Source organism: Cetorhinus maximus, chromosome 8 (assembly GCF_964194155.1).
Source record: "Cetorhinus maximus chromosome 8, sCetMax3.hap1.1, whole genome shotgun sequence".
Taxonomy (NCBI): domain Eukaryota; kingdom Metazoa; phylum Chordata; class Chondrichthyes; order Lamniformes; family Cetorhinidae; genus Cetorhinus; species Cetorhinus maximus.
In genome coordinates this window covers 51,794,029-51,814,664 of record NC_135886.1, presented here as the reverse complement: position 1 = coordinate 51,814,664, position 20,636 = coordinate 51,794,029, and the positions used below count along the sequence as shown (strand labels likewise).

At 41.0% G+C, this 20,636-nt stretch overlaps 1 long non-coding RNA gene across 1 annotated transcript in view; it reads left to right on the top strand.

Moving 5' to 3' along the window:
• Positions 1-19,830, top strand: part of LOC144683623 (uncharacterized) — a 28,951-nt gene extending 9,121 nt beyond the window's left edge. The window contains exons 2-4 of the long non-coding RNA XR_013577304.1: positions 4,588-5,238; positions 14,655-14,822; positions 17,795-19,830. This is a non-coding gene — a long non-coding RNA (uncharacterized LOC144683623). The remainder of the gene's footprint in view (positions 1-4,587; positions 5,239-14,654; positions 14,823-17,794) is intronic.
• Positions 19,831-20,636: the final 806 nt, after the last annotated feature.

Sequence of the window (20,636 nt, the reverse complement as noted above, 5' to 3'; positions counted from 1 at the left end):
GGACTACTTGCATGCCAAACAGCATAAGCAGCAAGCGACAGACAGAGCTAAGCAATTCCACAACCAACAGATCAGATCTTTTCCGGTCATGAATGGTGGTGGACAATTAAATAACTCACTAGAGGAGGAGACTCCACAAATATCCACATGCTCAAAGATGGAGGAACCCAGCACCTTAGTGCCAAAGATAATGCTGAAGCATTTGCAACAATCTTCAGCCAGAAATGCCGAGTGGATGATCCATCTCGGCTCTCTCCAGAGGTCGCCAGCATCACAGTTGCCCATCTTCATCCAATTTGATTCAATCCATGTGATATCAAGAAATGGCTGAAGGCTCTGGATACTGCGAAGGCTATGAGCCCTGACAACATTCTGGCAATAGTACTGAAGACTTGTGCTCCCAAACTTGCCATGCCCTAGCGAAGCTGTTTCAGCACAGCTACAACACTGGCATCTACCTAGCAATGTGGAAAATCGTCCAGGTATGTCCTATCTGCAAAAAGCAAGAGAAATCCAAGCCATCCAATTAATGCCCCATCAGTTTACTCTCAATCATCAGTAAAGTGATGGAAGGGGTCATCAATATCGCTATCAAGTGGCACTTGCTTAGCAACAACCTGCTCACTGATGCTCAGTTTGCATTTCATCAGGGTCAACTCAGCTCGTGACCTCATTACAGCCTTGGTTCAAGCATGGACAAAAGAGCTGAACTCCAGAGGTGAGGTAAAAGTGACTGCCTTTGATGTCAAGGCAGCATTTGACCGAGTGTGATATCAAGGAGCCCTAACAAAACTGTAATCAATGGGAATCATGGGGAAAACTCTTCACTGGTTGGAGTCATACGTAGCACAAAGGAAGATAGTTGTGGTTTTTGGAGGTCAATCATTTCAGTTCCAGGACATCGCTGCAGGAGTTCCTCAGGGCCGTGTCCTAGGCCTATCTTCAACTGCCTCATCAATAACTTTCCTTCCATTATAAGGTCAGAAATGGAGATCTTCGCTGATGATTGCACAATGTTCAGCACCATTCGCGACTCTTCAGATACTGAAGCAGTCCATGTCCAAGTGCAGCAAGACCTGGACAATATCCAGGCTTGGGTTGACAAGTGGCAAGTAATATTTGCGCCACAGAAGTGTCAGGCAGTGACCATCTCCAACAAGAGAGAACCTAAGCATCACCCCTTGACATTCAAAGGCATTGACATTGCTGAATACTCCACTATCAACTTCCTGAGGGTTACTATTGACCAGAAACTGAACTGGACTAGCCATATAAATACTGTGGCTACAAGGGCAGGTCAGAGACTAGAAATCCTGTGGTGAGTAACTCATCTCCTGACTCCCCAAAGCCTGTCCACCATCTACAAAGCACAAATTAGGAGTGTGTTGGAATACTCTCCATTCGCCTGGATGAGAGCAGTTCCAATAGCACTCAAGAAGCTTGACGCCATCCAGGACAAAGCAGCCTGCTTGATTGGCACCCCATTCACAAACATTCACTTCCTCCACCACTGATACACAGTGGCAGCAGTGTGTACCATCTGCAAGATGCACTGCAGGAACTCACCTTCGATAGCACCTTTCAAACCCACAACCGCTACCACATAGAAGGATAAGGACAGCAGACACATAAGAACACCGCCACCTGCAAATTCTCCTTCAAGCCACTCACCATCCTATCTTGGAAATATATCACTGTTCCTGCTCTGTCACTGGGTCTAAATCCTGGAACTCCCTCCCTAATAGCACTGTGGGTGAAGCTACACCACATGGACTGCAGTGGTCAAGAAGGCAGCTCACCACCCCCTTCTCAGGGGATGGTCAATAAACGCTGGACTAGCCAGAAATGCCCATATCCCATGAATGAATTTAAAAAAAGAACCCGCACCAGTGCTATTTAAAGGGATCATCAACAACTTGTAGTTTATTTGTCGATTAGATTCTGCTGGCTCTGTTTGAGTTTGTGGAAGTGCTTGATGGTTTGAGGACTTGGTTGGAATTGATGAAATCGACAAAGAGTGGTGCTACATGTGGAAAAGGCCTTGGTTGTGACAAGTGCTCTGTCAGACCACTTTGTTCCCAGTCATGGGTGTTATAATTGCAATCCCTCTTGGGCTGCAGCTTAAGAGGGAGATGGAGCAGAGGCAGCATAGAAGGTGACATGTTGCTTGCAGAGGGAGGAAGACCAGTTTCAGTGGTGTTTACCTCATAGGAACGTGGCCCCCTGTTGAGGCATGCAGCCACTCAGCATCACACTTAGGCCCCTGGTGATTTCCTCCTATTTCTGAACTACTCTTCATTCGAATGCTGTTTATCTCTCAGCCACCTTGTATCTTCTCACTAGTATTTCGACCTGATGTCCTCCCTCTGCCAAATTAATTTAAACCCCCCCCCCCCGCCCAACCACACAGCATTAGTTAACCTCCCTGAAGATATTGGTCCCAGCTCTGTGGAAGTGCAATCTTCCATCATGTTATAGCTCCTTCCTGCCCCAGAACTGGTTCCAATTCCCCCGGAATCTGAAGCCCTCCCTGCTGTACCATTTCTCCAGCTACACGTTAACTTATTTTATTATTTTGTTTTTATCTTAATGCTCCTATGCTCACTATCCTGTAGCACTGGGAGTAATCCCTACTCCTTTTAAGGATCTGTTCTTTAGCTTCCTCCCTAGCTCATTATAGGCGTAAGAAAGTCTGTCCATTTGCCGCTGCATGTGTTCCTTGTATAGAATATTAGTGTGGTATCGTCTGAGTGACTGTCTGAGGACCTGGCGCACTTTTATCTTGGATCTTGGGTGAACGAGTCTGAACATGTTTTTGTCAGGTCTGACATGTAAGTAGATACCCTCTGTAGATGATCTGAAGGCATATGACAGCAGCAAAGAGAATATACCAAAGAGTCTCAGTGCCAGAACACCTGTGTTGACCACATTGCAGATCGCAAAGGATTCTGATGCTCTAACTCTGTCATCGCTGACCTTGCCCATCATGTTGGCATGGAAAGAGATCACATTAAGCAGCTTTGACCGGCAATCAATTTTCTCCAGCAGCTTAAATAGACTACCCCTGCTCACATGGTTGAATGCCTTGGTTTTGGTTAACAAATACAAGGATCCTCCCTTTGTACTGCCTTAGAACGATTTCCTCAGACTCTGCAGTTACTGTAAGTACCAGTTTCCTGTGGATCAATTCTGCCTGTGTTCTTATGATGGAGATTCTTAGCGCTGCACTGTATTTAATTCCACTTCTCAAACAGGTATACTCGGATAATCATTAACTAACTGAGCTAATGGGCGGAATCTTGCCCATGGATGGCGGGCGGGCCCCACCGGCTTGGCGGCGGGCAGGCAGCTGACCCCCGCCACTGAAACGGGGCCCGCCGCCATTTTAAGTGGGCGGGCCAATTAAGGCCCTCCCAGCGGCATCCCCGACAGGAAGCGCTATGCGCTTCCTGTGCGGGGGGGAGGGATTTCTCATCTGTCAAGGTGCGCTCTTTCGTGCATGCACACGAAAGAGCGCACTTCTCCCTGAGGCAAAGTCCTGTCTCAGGGAGAATACTGACAGTGGGAAAAACTTTAAAAATAGAAACATTAAAAAATTATTAACATGTCCCATCTCATGTGACAATGTCACACGAGATGGGACATGTTAATAAAGAACACATAAACTTTATTATTTTTGTACAAAACGGACATGAAACTTCATCCCGCCAGTGGATGAAGTTTCATGAATAATCAGAAGCCCGCTGGGGCTCCTGGCCTGCCCGCCAGCCTTAAGTACTTTAACTAGCCTGTCAATGGCCTCAATTGGCCATTGACAGGTCGGCGGGCAGACAGCTGATTTCGCTGTCCACCCGCCTTCCTAAAAATTTAAATGGCCCGGGATGACGTCGGGGATTCCTCGACTGGGCCCCGCCCCCAAATCGCTGAGGGGAAAATCCTGGCCAATGAGTTCTAACAATGTTGAAAATTATATTTCCAGACTGTCTTCACCAAGATGAATTCACACATATTAGCCCTGTGAAGAATCACACAGAATAAACACAATGGCGCATTTTTGGGCAGATAGACAGGGATGCAAAATGTGGGTATTTGCATTAACTAAGTTGATCATGGCTATCTGCAGTGCAACCAGTCTTGTACATTAATGGTCTGAAGATTAGCCCTACCATAGAAAAAAGTAAATTTGATACAGGTATTCCAGAAACCAAATTGACTGCTATCATATTTAATATGAATTTACTATATTTAAAGTCCTGTAATACCAAAGACAAAATAATCTTCATTTTTTTTCACAGCAGCATGTATGGATATTAAGTTCTGCTTAAATTCATTCAAACGTGGTATAGAAGTTTTACTATTATTTAATACAATTAAGGTTTTGCTGCAATTTCTATGCTATCTTTTCTAGTGAAGGTGGCACATGAAAGGTAGTTTAATTTGCATGAAAGGAATATCTTCGCAAGGTTTTTTATAAGATAGCATCCCTCTTCCTTTAGGATAGCTCATTTCTTACTGGTAAACCTTTTGTCATTTAGCTCAGTACTGGAAATTGTATGTAATCTATTATTCATTCTTTATATTTTACAGGATAAACTTAGAAAATTGAGGAAAGTTCAAAGCTAAAAGCAGTAGAAGGAAGCAATATGAGACCTAGGATTCGGCCTACTGCATTTTACATTATATTTACTCTACGTGTTGTCTTAGCTGTGAATTCTGCTGATTCAACAGGGCAAAAGGTTTCTGCCATTTCCAATTCCCTTAGCAATGAGGGTAATTCTTCTGGAGATCTTAATAAAACTGGCTCTTCTAATAATCTCTTTGCAACTGGATCCAATCAGACAGAGGCTGTGTCACTTTCCACATTGAAACAGAACCCAACAAGTAGCAACATGAACTCCTTAGCCCCTGAGACTACTGTTGCCACATCAACCAATTCAATGAAGCCTTCTGTGCCTGATAGTTCGCAGCCTCTTTTGACACAAAAAACAACAGTTCAAACCACACTACCCCATGTCTCAGGTCACTACATGCCTGAGTCCTCTGCAACTCCAGCACTTGGTTTAACAGCTACAGAAAGCCAAATTAGTTCAACACGTCAAGTTTCAACATCAATATCAACACCTGTACTGAAGCCTACACAGACAGAATCCACTGTAACAAGTAGGCAACCAACTAGCACTGACGTCACCCAACCTTATACAGGCTCATTGTATTCAATCCTAACAACTGGAACTTCAGGTAAGACCTAACCTTTGCTAGAAACAAAATGGAATGAAATATTTAAAAGGCAGATTGTCATGTTTCAGGATTCTTGATTATTTTTCTACTGAAAGGATCTGGAAAAAATTGTCTTTATTGTTCTATTAAAACGAATAGGTATCCTCATGAGTTTTTATGAAAAGGCAAACGAAAGGTCGTTAATATGCTAAACAGTTAGCATATCAATGTAATTTTTAAAAATCCATTGGTTCCTCTGTAGAAAGAAATTCAGGATTAAGGCTAGATCATAGACACAGAGAGACTTTTGAGAAGGGAAGGTTTGTTAAAGAAAAGGTTGTGAGGCCTTTGCTAAGGTGAAGAAATACTGGATGAAAGAAGACTTGTTTAAGTAAAGCATAGTAGCCACTGGTATGGAGATGCACAGAGTCTTCTATTTCGTATTGTTGCCCAAAGCTATTGAACCTATTGAACTAAATTAATCTGATCATAAATGTTACTGTGCATGTCCACTTTACTGTGAAATAAAATAGCCTAATGATTTGTATTAAACCTCATCTGACGTCCTATTAACTTGGTTGAAAAGATTGAATGAGCATCTAGGATGAAAGGAAGAAAATTAACATGAGAATAAGGCTGTGTATAGTCAATAAACTAAATGTACAATGACCAGACGCCCTGGTTTTGCTCATTAAAGATCCTGGTGTCCCTACAGTTTTCTCCACATTACTCAAATGTCCAGGTTTTCACCTTTCCTGGCTTTCACACAGCATTAGCATCTCTACACTTTCTCTCCCGAGTCCTCTTCCCTTTACCTCATCCTTGCATTCCGTTTACCGTCGGTATATAAAAAAATCTTTTCACGCTGTGCTGCAGCCTGGGAATTGGAATGCTGCCTAATCGCTGAGCATTAACTGGCTGCACTGAGACCCTTCTCGCCAGCATTCAGAGCTGGGGGAGAATCAGGTGGGTGACAAAAGAAGACTGACAACAGTGTCCACCAACCGCAAGCCTCACTTGTAGGGGTAGTAAACCACCAATCAGTTCTCAGGAAGGTGGCAGGCAAGTTCAGTTCAGCCATGGCACATAGCCAACCTTATTACTTGGAAGATTGCGTGTTTTGCTGCTTGTGGCTCGAGGTACAATTCTCCCAAACTTGAGGTACATTTGCTAGTCTCCAGCTTCTGGCTGAAAATATCTATTTTGTTAGAACCCATCATGTATAAATGAAAATAAACGGGGCTTGTAAATGTTCCCTCAATTTAATATTTGCTGCTATGTTGCCTGGGATCCCCACCTGTTGGGCCCTGCACCCTCCTGCCTAATCAAACAAAGGGTGCCCACCCCTCATCAGAACTCGTAACAAAGTTAAAAATGTTGCTGGAGCAATCAAATTTTTTGCCCTTTCTCCTCCTTTCTTTTCTCAGTTTCTAAGCTAAGGTACAGCCTTCTGAAGTGTACAATTTTTTTATTCATTCATGGGATGTGGGCGTTGGTTGCTATGCCAGGATATTAGTGAACCAGATGGATTTTTACAACAATCATTTTATGGTTATCATTAGACATTTAATTCCAGATTTTTATTGAATTCAAATTCCATCATCTGCCATGGCAGGATACAAACCCAGGTTGCTAGAGCATTACCCTGGGTCTCTGGAATACTAGTCCAGTGACAATACCACTGTGTCACTGCCTCCCTTGAATTGTCCATCTCTAGGCTCTAGAGTAAAAACAAATAATTCTCCACTATTGATTCTGTTGACCATAAGACTTAGGAGAAGTAGGCCATTCGACCCATCGAGTCTGCTCCGCCATTCAGTGAGATCATGGCTAATCTGAAAATCTTCAACTCCACTTTCCTGCCTTTTCCCCATAACCCTTGATTCCCTTACTGATTAAAAATCTGTCTATCTCAGCCTTGAATATGCTTAATGACCCAGCCTCTACAGCCCTTTGCGGTAAAGAATTCTACGGATTCACTAGCCTCTGAGAGAAGAAATTCCTTATCTTTGTCTTAAATGGGTGACCCCTTACTCTGAGATTATGCCCTCTGGTCCCAGACTCTCCCACAAGGAGAAACAACCTCTCAGCATCTACCCTGTCAAGCCCCCTAAGAATCTTATATGTTTCAATAAGGTTGCCTCTCATTCTTCTAAACTCCAATGATTACAGCCCAACCTACTCAACCTCTCTTCATAAGAAAGTCCCTCCAGACCTGCGATCAACCTAGTGAACCTTCTCTGGACTGCCTTCAATGCCAGCATATCTTTCCTTAGATAAGGGGACCAAAACTGTTCACAGTATTCTAGGTGTGGTCTAACTAGTGCCTTGTATAGCTTTAGCAAGACTTCCCTATTTTTATACTCCATTCCCTTCGAAATGAAGGCCAACATTCCACTTGCCTTCCCTACCACCTGCTGAATTTGTATGCTAGCTTTTTGTGATTCATGCATGAGGACTCCCAAATCCCTCTGTGCTGCAGCTTTCTGCAGTCTTTCTCCATTTAAATAATATTCAGCTCCTCTACTCTTCCTGCCAAAGTGCATAAACTCACATTTTCCCACATTATATTCCACCTGCCAAATTTGCCCACTCATTTAACCTGTCTACATCCGTCTGTTGACTCTTTGTGTCATCCTCACCACTTGCCTTCCCATGTATTTTTGTGTCATCCGCAAACTTGGCGATAATACATTCACTTCCCTCATATAAGTCATTGATATATATTGTAAATAACTGGCCCCAGCACTGATCACTGTGGCATTCCACTAGTTACAGGTTGCCATCCTGAAAATGTCCCCCTTATTCCAATTCTGTCTTCTATTAGTTAGCCAATCCTCCAGTCATGCTTATATACTACCCCAACACCATGGGCTCTTACCTTATTAAGTAGCCTTATGTGCGGTACCTTATTGAATGCCTTTTGGAAATCTAAATCTACTGGTTCCCCTTTATCTATCCTGCTTATTACCTCCTCAAAGAATTTGAATAAAATTTGTCAGGCATGATTTCCCCTTCATGAAGCCATGCTGACTCTGCTTGATTATATTATGCACTTCTAAATGCTCTGCTATTACATCCTTTAAAATAGACTAACATTTTCCCAATGACGGATGTTAAGCTAATTGGCCTACAATTACCTGTTTTTTGTCTCCCTCCCCTTTTGAATAAGGGCGTTACATTGGCAGTTTTCCAATCTTCTGGGACTTTTCCAGAATCTAAGGATTACTAGTGCATCCACTATTTGTTTAGCTACTTCCCTTAATATCCTAAGATGCAACCCATCAGGTCCAGGGAACTTATTGGTCTTTAGCTCCATTAGTTGTCCTAGTACTTTTTCTCTAGTGATAGTTATTGTATTTATTTCCTCCTCCCCCCCACCCCCTATTTTTGATTATTTAGTACTTTTGGAATGCTATTAGTGTCTTCTACCATGAAGACTGATGCAAAGTACTTATTCAACTCCTCTGCCATTTCCTGGTTCCCCAGCATTATTTCCCCAGCCTTATTCTCTAAGGGGCCTATGTTCCCTTTGGCCTCCCTTCCTTTTTATATATTTAAAGAAGCTCTTGCTGTCTGTTTTTATATTACTTGCTAGTTTACCCTCAAAGTTTAATTTTGCCCTTTTTTTGGTTATCTTTTGTTGGTTTTTAAAACTTTGCCAATCCTCTGGCTTACCACTAAACTTTGCCACACTGTATGTGTTTTCTTTCAATTTGATATTATCCTTAATTTCCTTGATTAGCCATGGTTGGTTTATCCCCTTCCTAGAATCCTTCTTACTCATTGGGATATATCTTTGTTGTGAGTCTTGAACTATTTGCTTAAACGTCTGCCATTGTTCATCTTTTCTGGTAAACTCTTTTCCCAGTCCACTCCAGCAACTCTGCCCTAATTCCTTTTTAATTACCCTTATTTATGTTTAGTGCAGTTGTTTCAAATTCAAGTTTCTCACTCTCAAACTGAATGCTAAATTCTAACATAAGACCATAAGACATAGGAGCAGAAATTAGGCCATTCAGCCCATCGAGTCTGCTCCACCATTCAATCATGGTTGATAAGTTTCTCAACCCCATTCTCCCGCCTTCTCCCCGTAACCTTTGATCCCCATACCAATCAAGAACCTATCTATCTCGGTCTTAAATACGCTCAATGACCTGGCCTCCACAGCCTTCTGTGGCAATGAATTCCATAGATTCACCACTCTCTGGCTAAAGAAGTTTCTCCTCATCTCTGTTCTAAAAGGTCTTCCCTTTACTCTGAGGCTGTGCCCTCGGGTCCTAGTCCCTCCTACTAATGGAAACATCTTCCCCACGTCCACTCTATCCAGGCCTTTCAGTATTCTGTAAGTTTCAATCAGATCCCCCCTCATCCTTCTAAACTCCATCGCGTATAGACCCAGAGTCTTCAAACGTTCCTCATATGTTAAACCTTTCGTTCCTGGGATCGTTCTCGTGAACCTCCTCTGGACCCTCTCCAGGGCCAGCACATCCTTCCTGAGATACGGGGCCCAAAATTGCTCACAATATTCTAAATGTGGTCTGACCAGAGCCTTATAAAGCCTCAGCAGCACATCCCTGCTTTTATATTCTAGTACTCTTGAAATAAATGCCAACATTGCATTTGCCTTCCTAACTACCGACTCAACCTGCAAGTTAACCTTAAGAGAATCCTGGACTAGGACTCCCAAGTCCCTTTGCACTCCAAATTTCTGAATTCTCTCCCCATTTAGAAAATAGTCTATGCCTCTATTCTTCCTACCAAAGTGCATGAACTCACACTTCCCCACGTTGTATTCCATCTGCTACTTCTTTGCCCATTCTCCTAACCTGTCCAAATCCTTCTGCAGCCTCCCCGCCTCCTCAATACTACCTGTCCCTCCAGCTATCTTTGTATCATCTGCAAACTTACCCAGGATGCCCTCAGTTCCTTCATCTAGATCATCAATGTATAAAGTGAAAAGTTGTGGTCCCAACACATGTTATGGCCACTATTTCCTAGGGGACCTTTTACTCTGAGATCATTTATTAAACCTGCCTCATTACACATTATCATATCCAAAATAGCCTGATTCCTCACTGGATCCACAACATATTGTTCTAGGAAACTGTCCCAAATACACTCTATGAATTCTTGCTTGTGGCTACCTCTGCTAATTTGATTTTCCCTATCTACATGAAGATTAAAGTCACCCATGATTAATGTACTACTTTTTACATGCCTTCATTATCTCCTGATTCATTCTCTGTCCTACAGTATAACTACTGTTAGGTTACTGTTGTTGCTGATATTACATAGCTGACTGCGAATTCAACAACTGTTGACCTTTAAATTACTATACTATGGAGGATATAGTGTTCCAGCAAATGTTTTCAATCTACATACAAGAAACCTTCCACAGTGAGCCTTTTACAATTGATTGTCAGCAGGCATTATAATGAGAATTAACTGTGAAATTCTGTAAGGTAAAAGAATAACACTAGATGCTAAAGATCTGAAATAGAAACAGGAAGTGCTGGAAAAACTCAGCAGGTCTGGCAGCATCTGTGACACCAAAAAAGATTCATATTGGACTTGAAACGTTAACTCTGCTTCTCTCACCACAGATGTTACTAGACCTGCTGATGTTTTAAAGCACTTTCTGTTTTTATTCAGTCTGGAAGGTATCTTGCATGTAGATTGCAAATAACTTCTGGAACACTATATCCTCCACAGTAGAGTAATTTGGAGGTCAACAGCTGTTCATTTCCCCAGTCACCTCAGCAGCAACAAAATCACTAGTGGAGAATTATTTGTTTTTACTTTAAAGTTTAGGGATTGACAATTGTACATTTCAAAAGGCTGTTCCTTAGCTTTGAAACTGACAAAAGAAACAAATGCAATTGCGCTTTCTATCAACATTATTAACCTTGTCCTGAAAGTACTAAAAGAATATTATCTCGATCATGCAGTGGCACAGTTCTTCGGTGTTCTATCATACGTTGGTTCAGATTTCATGCAAGCAAGAGCCTTCATGTTAACGATTTGGAGGAAAGATCAAAAATCAAATCAGCCCAGGGCACTCATACACCCTTTCTAATGCCCAATTGATCAGCGGTATCAGCAGAAACCTTATTATTTTCCTGGCCAGTAAATAACACTTAAGCTAGGGAAACCAAAAATAGGTGAGAAGAAAATATAGAGACAATTCAATGAGTTAAAAAAAGCTAGAGACAGAAAAGGTATTTATTTCATGTATCACATTTCTAAATTTGTTGTACAAGAAACATTTTCATAAAGTTCCATGTAAGGATCAGTAAGTGATATTGGTCAAGATTTCCTCTGTGCGTTCTGATCAATGACATCGTACACCATTCTTTGAGTTTGCTACCCTAATGCACATTGGAACTGCTTACAGAGCCAAATTATTGCAGCTTCCCATGACACCATGTCCATATGGGGAGGGATAAATTGTAATGAGTGTCAAGCCATCTCTTGAAGCTACACACTCCTGTAGGTTTGTATCTAGCTGAACATATTCCAGGCGATGTCATCACATGACCTCTTACCTTCAACTGTCCCTCTTTCAGACTCGTGCCATTGGTCACCCAACATGTATGTCATCACATAACCTTGCCTTCCAAGGCTTTTCAAATGTCCCTATTTTGACTTTTGAAAATCTGGTCACCCTAAATAAGTAGAAGCAACCTATGATGAAAATATATCCAATGTCACTAGTGTTCCTGTTAACCCTTTATGAGCAGTTAAAACATTTTTTAGGAATGAGTAGCAAACCTGAATTATAATAGAGGGAAAGTAGACAAATCTGGTTTAGATCTCCATACATTTCTTTGAAATGATAAATAAGAACTCCTGCACCATTGCCAACCTCCACTTCAGCCTAATCCATCCACAGCTTCTGGCACTTGGCCCTGAAATTCTACAGTCTGTGATCCTGGCACATATTCTGAGATCATGCCCAGTGGTGTCCCTCAACATAAACCTCTGCCACAGTTTGTAGAATGAATGACAGGACATCTCATTTGCCTGGAACCTGAAGGTACATGCGTCACTATGGCTGTTCATTTGGGACCTTGGTGTCCCACACAGCAGAAATCCAGTTGCCAGTGAAGGTCAGGGATAAAAGGGTGGTTTTCCATCTACACACACCCACTACTCCTGCAGTGTGCATCTCCTTTTGATTCAAAGAATGAACACCTCGACAATTGATCCAATGGATACCACTATATTTGCTCCAAAGAACACCTCTGTATTTGATTCAATAGCACCTATATATTTGATTCAAAGTATTCCTATATTCTATCCAAAATATTCCACTATTTGTTTAATGTGCTTATGTACTGTATTCAAATTATGTCGCCGTTGAATTCATGATACCCTGTATTTAATTTAAAGTAGTTTCTACTTCTTTTTCAGTTTGTTTCTCTATTTTATTCCAAATCTCCTATTCATTTAAAATATGCCTTCATTTTACTCAAAATGCTCCTCTAATTTTTATTGAAAGTATTCCTATTGAGTTGAAGTACATTTTATTGTTTATTAAGAAAATTAAGCTATTTTCTCATTAACAATATCATAGCCTAGAAATTACCATTAGTGATGTCAGTGGATACAAGCATTAATTCATTTAAGATAGGTGAGCTCATGGCATTGCTAAAATTACAGACGGAGGAATCTAAAATTGTAACCAACCTCTTTGCTCAAGCTTTTGGTCATCTGACCTAATATCTCCTTTAATAATAAATGCTAATAAAAAATATCTCCTTTTGCGGCTCGGGTCATACTTTGTTTTATAATGCTCATTTGAAGTGCCTTAAAACAATTCATTATGTGAAACATGCTATCTAAATATAAGTTGTTGCTCTTGGTGTTTGTTTGCATGGATGTAAGTCAATGTCTTGTGGCATTGTTCACAGTGAGTCAGAGGATTTGCTGTTTTATAACACGAGGAATATTTATGTCATGTAGGGATAACATCAGAGTAACTAAATTACAGTGACTGAATAAGTCAAATTCCATTTTTGTTAAATAGTATCGTGGTCCAATCCCCCCAGGTAATTATGCATAGTCCACAGGGGACTTTAAGCATCTCCCTCTGTTACAAGTGGTTATATAGCTGAAGGGGCACCACTCCATGTCAAGCATGGGCCAAGTGTTACAAGTGTAAGACTTTACAAGATAATTATGTTTTAAAATGTCTCCTTCAATTTAAGGTGAAACAGAATGTTCTGGGTAGGGGGGATGGTGGTCATACTAAACCTCTGGCATGGGACAGGCCCATGTGATCTGGTTGTCATGGGAAAAGCGAGCCAAACCAAAAACCTATTGAAAATCAACTGGCTGTTTTCCCAGCTTGACTCAGAAAATTGTACAGCTGCTTTTTGGTGACAGAGACAAAGGGAGAGCAAGAGGGAGGAACAAAGTAGCTACTGCTGTGAAAACCAAAGGAAAGTCTGTGTTGTGTTTGCAACCAAGCAGGATGTTTGTGAGAGCCAGTTTTCTGTTTGAAAAGAAGAGAATAGAACAGATGAGACTTTTGAAGGTTTAAGGATCAAGGAGTCACTGAGGTGGGCCTTGCTGGTGAAAGTCATTTCTGGAATACTCAAGCTGAGTGGAATGATTTTTGAAGAACACGAGAAATTTTGACCTGGCGTGGCAGGGAGAAGTGAGCCTACTGGAAAGCTGGGACTTAGTTTTGTACTGCTACACATCTGTATGGTGCACAGCAAAAGGGTTGTAAGACGTATCTCGATTGCATTAATTAGTTAATGCAAAAGTCCCTATGTTTTAGTTTGGTGTATTAGTTACCTGTTACGTAATGTTTGATCTATTTTGATTTTAGTTTGTTTGTTACAGTAACAGTCTTAAAACATGAAATATTGTCATTTGGTACTTTCAATCCGTTGCTGGGAAATTCATCTCTTTTTTAAAAGTGATCAGTCTCTACAGAGGTCATAACACAAAGCAAGGTGGTAGCCCTCCATAAACTAACACAGTCAGCACAGGGTTTGAACCCACACCATTAACATCATTCTGCACCACACTGTAGCCATGCACCAGTTGAGGTAACCCTTCCCCAATGCTCCTGCTGTCGGTACTTTGGCAATTGAATTCCACAGCTTCGTCCCTTATTCTGTGAAAACAATAACAAAGTGGTGTTTATTTTATATATATTTCTATACCTATGTATTTCATTCTCTTTTACAATTCTTGAAGTTGAGACTATGTAATTAGATGCACCAAGTGAAATGGGTGAGGGTCGTGATGGAAGATCTGACCCACTAGCACTCCAGCCCACCATAAGCATATTTAGGAATCAATGTATGAATTGGATTTGTATGCTTTTTTGTCAAGCACCTAGGTAGACCAAATAAATTAATAATTTATATCAAAAGAGAAACAAGGAAGAAGCTAATAGTTCTATTTTTTTTCTCCAGGCACAGGATTGCATCTCAGAAAACAAGAAATAATTCTGACCATCTGCTTGAGCACCATTCTTGGAGTTGTCATTCTAACCATTATTATGTATAATGTTACCAAATGTAAACGAAGGAGAGCACAGTATTCACATCGCCCTCTCTATGTCAGTTCATATGAGGAGCCAGGTATGCATAGTACCACAAAAACCCCACAGAAAATGCTGGAAATACTCAGCTGGTCAGGACTGAAAGGGATATCATATGTTCATGCTAATATTGCTGTTGACAGATTGTCAGGATCAGTACTGTTATTCATTCCTATAATTTCTTATGAGACCTAGTAGTATTATTTTCCAGCATTTTCTGTTTTCATTTCAGAATTCCAGCATCTGCAGCATTTTGTTTATGTATAGGTACGCAATGTGTATGTAGGAAGTAGGTCTGTTCAGCTTTGTTTAATAAAGCTAAACCAAGTAAACTGAAATTAATTGCTTTGGGACCTTGATAGTAAATTTGTTATAATTTGTGTGACAATTCAGGCTTTTTCCCATATCTTGCTGGCATGTTCTCAGATAGACAACAATTTCCATAAGCACATTGAAACTTGTGTCTTTCTTCTCCACCAAATATAGGGTAGTATTAGGGTTGCCACATCTACCATGCTGTCCTGGTATCTCCAGAAATTAAACATTAATCTCCAGGATACTGCTGCAAGCTACTTAGGAGAAAATATAAAAAGGGCATTAAAACATTTTTTGAAATGATCCTTGAACGCTTTTGTTTATTAGTTATAAAAATATTGGCAGTGGAATAAAAGGCTGTATGATTGGAATTCAAGAATCATCCAATCAGATGACATAGAGTTTTCCCCTTAGTGTGCTGTGAGGATGGGTGTGTTGGGCAGCCAATGGGGATGGAGTAGGTGGATTTGGTGAAACCTCCAGGAATAGATCACACCAAAGTTGGCAACTGTCATTAGTATGTCCAAGTTAATAACTAATGCCTAATCATTGTGAGCAAAGTGCTGCAGAATACATCAAATGCCAACCATGTTCTCCAGTCACCTACAAAAATAACACTTTACTCAGAAGTCATAGGAGTACTAACTGCATTGAACCTGTCTACAGCAATATTAGCATGAATATATAACATTCCTTTGCTGTCATTTTAAACAAATTAACATCTGTGCTAAAATAACTGACAGAAATTTGTAATTGAAATCATATCACCATAATTGTTGGCAACATACACTCCAGACTATTTTAAAGCATTGCCTGTTAATTTTTTATTACCTTTTCTTGTTAAACTAAAACTTTAGATCAAATTTTAAGTAATTCACTCATTAATATTTATAATAGCTTCACTACAGTAATAAAGTATGGAGCAATATATCAGGGTAAATACTACTCTGGTTGTTGTCTCTAAAAAAAAATTATAAATCCCTTTGTGAAGAATTCCTTTGCTCATCATTTGTAGCAAAATTGTTAATGTGTTTTCATAAGAATATGTTTATAATTTTGCTAAAAATACTTACTGGAGGAACACATTTGTTCTGTTATGAATCTTCGGGTCGGCAAGCAGGGGCGGGCCCCGCTCGCCGACACATAAAATGATGCGGGGTGACGCCGGGCCTCCATCCCAACGTCACCGCACGTCATTGAGATATTCAGTTCGGTGGGCGTGCATGCAAACTGTCAAAGGTCTGTTAAGGCCATTTAAATATCAATTAAAATACGTAACTGAGCTGCCCGTCCAACCTTAAGGCTGGCAGGCAGGTGAAGAGCTCAGGTGGCCTTCACATTTATCATGAAACCTCATCCATGGGCGGGATGAGGTTTCATGAAGGTTTTTAAAGTTTAATAAAATTTTAAAATAAAATTCATTGACATGTCCCAGCTCATGTGACACTGTCATATGAGGGGACATGTCTTAAAAAATTTTTTTTGTCTTTAATCAAACTGATCTCCCTGAGGCAGCTCTTTGCCTCAGGGAGATTTCTGCGCGCAAGCGCGAAAGAGTACAGGCCCCAACTCAGCCCACTCCCCCTGCCTGCACAGGGAGCGCTCAGTGCTTCCGGGTGTGCGTCTCACTGGGCGGGCCTTAATTGGCCTGCACACATAAAATGGTGGCGCGCAACCAATTGGGGGTGGCAATTGGCTGCGCGCCTGCCCGCGCCTGCCCCTGCCCAATCCCCCTTGACGGGGAGAAAATTCTCCCCTTAGTCCAATTGAAAGTGAAAATTTCTGAGTTGAATTTTTGGATGGTCCACCAGAGATCCACCAGCAGCCCACACATTCTAGGGAAAGAGGTTATAGCTATTTTGAGATCATGGCTTCGTTTAAATGGAACCAGTGAACTGTAAGCACCTTGACACAGCTTGTTCCATTCAGGCCGATTCAATATTGGGTGACGCAGTTGCTGCCACGCCAATGGCAAGGTATGAGGTGAGGGGTGGGGGGGGGCAGGGGGAGCCGAGTGAGGAGAGCACAGTCACAGTCTATCCATTCATATTTCTCCTCCTCTTGGTCCCATAAAAATAATTTAAGAGTTAAGTATCTGGGCCCTCTTCAGTTGTATGACCAGTGGAAATTGTCGAAAAGTTCACAGTGTAAGCTCTGACTAGTTCTGTCTTGAAATGGAAAACATGATCCCTTGTACTTCATAAGACCTTTATTTACGTATTAAAAGGGGCCTACCATCAGAAGCATGCAGACACATCAGCCGCCTGGTTGCCAAACTTCCAGGATTATTCTGAAATCGCCAAGAATTAGACTAAACTCCAGGAGACTGCCATGATCAACCTGGAGAACAATTGTAGAGGCTCTAAAAACATTTGTATATTTTCTTCATTTTCTTTTCACAATTTAGTTTCTTAGTTATATAAGTATTGGAAATTAGGGAAATTTGTCTGTCTGATAGGTGGTGTGGTTGGAGGTGATGTGATGAATCCTCCAGGAATACATCCCACTAGACTTGGCAACCACACTGGTAGCAGTGGGTTCACTATTGGAATGGATGGGGTGATAGTTCTCTTGCTCCTATTTGATCTTACCCTTTTTTTGTCCTGTTAATGCTGATTTTCGCATGTTAAAATTGACACCAATATTTTTCATGTAAAACTATTTGTGTTGTGTAAATGTCTGTTTTCCTTTATGTAGGAGGAAGTTACAATATTCCAGATGACACATTGGTAATTTCAGGAGGTCTTTATGATGAATCACGTGTTTATAATCCCAACATGACCGTTCTTGAAGATGATGATGAGCTTCGCAGTGAATATCCTGCATTTACTTCCAAGTACAGCCAATTCAGACTGGAATTTTTACCAGAGGAAAGGGAGGTCACAAGTCAAGGATCTTCCTTTAGTACATTTCAAGCACAATCATAGCCTTATTATAATCTGCTATGCAAATTCTGAGTTGCCCATGTTTCACATTTAGGCTTTCATCAACAATAAAACAAATGAACAATAGTAGATTTTTGTACTTTGACCCTAAGCCTCCATAACTGAACTTCCAAACTGAGCATCTATTCTGCTGTGTGTGCACCTCTGTATCTGTACCCCAGATTCCAAAAGATACCCTAGAACACTTGGAATAAATGTCCAAATCAATTTGCAAAAAGAAAATTCAGTTGTCAAATTGGAAAAAAGTCTTATTTTCCTGAATTTTGAAAAAAGGCTAAAAATGTAGAACAGTAATTTCTTCTCAATCTGTGCACTTAATTTATTTAGAGCAATGTTCCCAGGAAAATAATTTTCAAATGAGCATAAATCAGGTATGGACAGTCCTAGTTTATATCGAGGTACCAATATAGTTATTTCCGATATGACAGCATGGAAATCAAAAATCAGCATGTTTGAAAACTATCGGTCACTTAAATGCACAAATATTTGTCCTCAGTGGATACTTTCATTTGTTAAAAAACAAGTCTGATCACTGAGCTGTCCTCAAGTACCTTTTTGTGCATATATCCTAAAACAAGCCTTTTGGGAATTGTCATTTGAGAGCTTGCAGCATCTACCCACCTGTTCCCTCCACCAGCTACACGATAGCTCTCTGGCAGTTTTGATCATGGTGGACAGAGAAGGAAGAATAGCAAATTTAACTTGGGGAAAGGCATTATTTGCATAGTGGAAACAATGAATATTCCACTTTCAACAACAAAACAACTTAATAAAACATTTCAAGCACTTTGCAGGAGCATTATAAAACAAAGTATGACATCAAGCCACATGGGAGATATTGGATGGTCAAAAGTTTGGTCAGAGGAAAGTGAGGCTCAGGGAGGGTATTTCAGAGCTTGGGACCTAGGTAACTCCTTTTTAAATTCAGAGAGCATTTTTAAGAGTCAGTTTGAATTCACATGTAGGCCAGACCAGGTAAGGACGGCAGATTTCCTTCCCTAAAGGGCATTAGTGAACCAGATTGGTTTTTACAACAATTGACAATGGTTTCATGGTCATCATCAGACTTTTAATTCCAGATTTTTATTGAATTCAAATTTCACCATCTGCTGTGGCGGGATTCAAACCCAGATCCCTGGAGCATTACCCTGGGTTTCTAAAATATTAGTTCAGCGACAATACCACTATACCACTGCCTGCCCTTAAGTGAAGGCTTAGTAGAGCAATGGTGGAGTGATTAAAATTGAGGATGCCCAAGAGGCAGAAAATATCCCAGAGGATTGTGGGGCTGGATGAACAGATGAACTATTTTAAAATTAGGGTTAATTGATTCTCAAGCTTTAAGCAGATTCATTCCCGTTAGCAATTCACATAAAATACATTTCTTAATGATCTGTTTAAAAATAGACTTAACAGGTACAATGCCTTGACTTTCAATGATATAGGAATATGGCCGGTTCCATGGGTAACTATTTTGCAATATTTATTATGGAAGGGCTGTAATTGGTGGTTATATCTTTCAGCACAATGTTTAAACATATCTCTGAGTCTGAAACCTGATTACAATCTATTTTAGAGTTGTATAGATTTATTTTTTATAAATAATTTTATATCCTGGCATGTTTATCAGTGGATTTCTCCTGAATACTTGTTAAAGTTAAACCTTTCCCCAAATCTAACACACACCATTTCTTATTTCGTAGCCTTCTACTCTGTCATCTGCATCACAATCTACCATAACATCAAATACTGCAATAAGAGAGTGAATAAACTTTTATAAGAATCTGACTATTGGTTGTATAATGTCATTGAGGTTGTACTTAATAAAATTGATAAAGGTCACACTATTACTCAAAACTTAAATATATTAGGTGCGAAATTCCATTACAAGTGGCGTTATGAAGACCTACCTCATGGGCAGGATCTTCCCCCCATTGGTGGGGTTTTGTGGGAATGGGTGGGTTCCCAATCGGCGCCCCCTATCGGGGGCACGCCGCCATTTTACATGGATGGGCCAATTAAGGCCCGCCCAGCGTGACGTCCGCCAGGAAGCACTATGCTTATGCGCACAAAAGAGCACACCGATCTCCCTGAGGCAAAGTGCTGCCTCAGGGAGATTGGCTCAGGTTTGAAAGGTTCAATAAAGAAGGGGAAAAAAAAATTACTGACATGTCCACTCATGTGCCACTGTCACATGAGCTGGGACATGTCAATTTCTTTTATTTAAAGATTTTATAAAAATTTTAATACCCGCATGAAACCTCATCCCGCCTGTGGATGAGGTTTCATGTTTTTTCAGAAGCCTGCCTGGGCTCCCGGTCTGCCCGACAACCTTAAGGTTGGACAGGCAGGTCCATTAATCATATTAATTACATTTTTAATGGCCTTAATAGGCCTTTGACAGTCCGACGGGCGTGTAGCCGTTGGGCTGCGCGCCCGCTGAACTGAAAATCTAAATGACGCAGGGTGACGTTGGGACGCACGCCCGATGTCACCCCGCGTCATTTTGCCCCGCCCCCTGAACAGGAGATTCTGCCCATGTGCATGAGGCTCCGCTGACTACTTCCCATGCATTAGTTGTATAATCCTGATTC